Source organism: Mandrillus leucophaeus, unplaced genomic scaffold (genome assembly GCF_000951045.1).
Source record: "Mandrillus leucophaeus isolate KB7577 unplaced genomic scaffold, Mleu.le_1.0 Scaffold527, whole genome shotgun sequence".
NCBI lineage: Eukaryota > Metazoa > Chordata > Mammalia > Primates > Cercopithecidae > Mandrillus > Mandrillus leucophaeus.
In genome coordinates this window covers 51,257-51,910 of record NW_012105664.1, presented here as the reverse complement: position 1 = coordinate 51,910, position 654 = coordinate 51,257, and the positions used below count along the sequence as shown (strand labels likewise).

Sequence of the window (654 nt, the reverse complement as noted above, 5' to 3'; positions counted from 1 at the left end):
TCATGAGCACTGCATGTGTGCAGCTGGTCTGGGGAGAGGAGACAGAGAACTGGTCCCAGCCCCTCATCCTTTCTTGCCTCTCAGCCTCAAAGGGAGAGAAGGGGGAGGTCCAGGAGCAGAAAGAAGATCTCAGCTCTGAAAGGTGAGGCTCTGCTGTTCCCCGGGACTCCCTAGAGGTGACAGCATCGTCTGTCCCTGAGGAAGTCATTTGCAGAGGCCTGAGAGGGAAACTCCTGGGAGGGAAATCGGAACCTGGGGCCTCCTCAGATTCCCTATGGGAATGAAGCCGGGGGCCTGGGACCGGTATTGCCCATAAGGGGGCGGTGTGGGGAAGGGACCAAGGCCTGCCGGGATATGGGCGGAGGTCAGGGAGGCTCCAGGTCCATGTGGACAGCTGTGTACCTCGGCCATGGCTGACTCCTCTTTGAGACCACCCGTTTGCTCTCCCAACAAGATGGTTGTGACACCCATGAAGGGGTGGATGTGGAAGCACTTTTTGCAAATGACAAAGTGCTGCACAGTGGACACCTTCCTGTCACCATCAGGGCCATGTGGCCTTGGCCACAGATGTGTGGGCTTCAGGGTCTAGTTCTCTGTGGTGTCCCCTAAAGAGATATCCACTCAGCCTCCGTGAGGTTCCCAGGCACCGCCCTC

General features: G+C 58.1%; 1 protein-coding gene across 1 annotated transcript in view; it reads left to right on the top strand.

The window, feature by feature from the left end:
* SPATA31E1 (SPATA31 subfamily E, member 1) overlaps positions 1–654 on the top strand; it is a 55,240-nt gene that overhangs the window by 22,674 nt on the left and 31,912 nt on the right.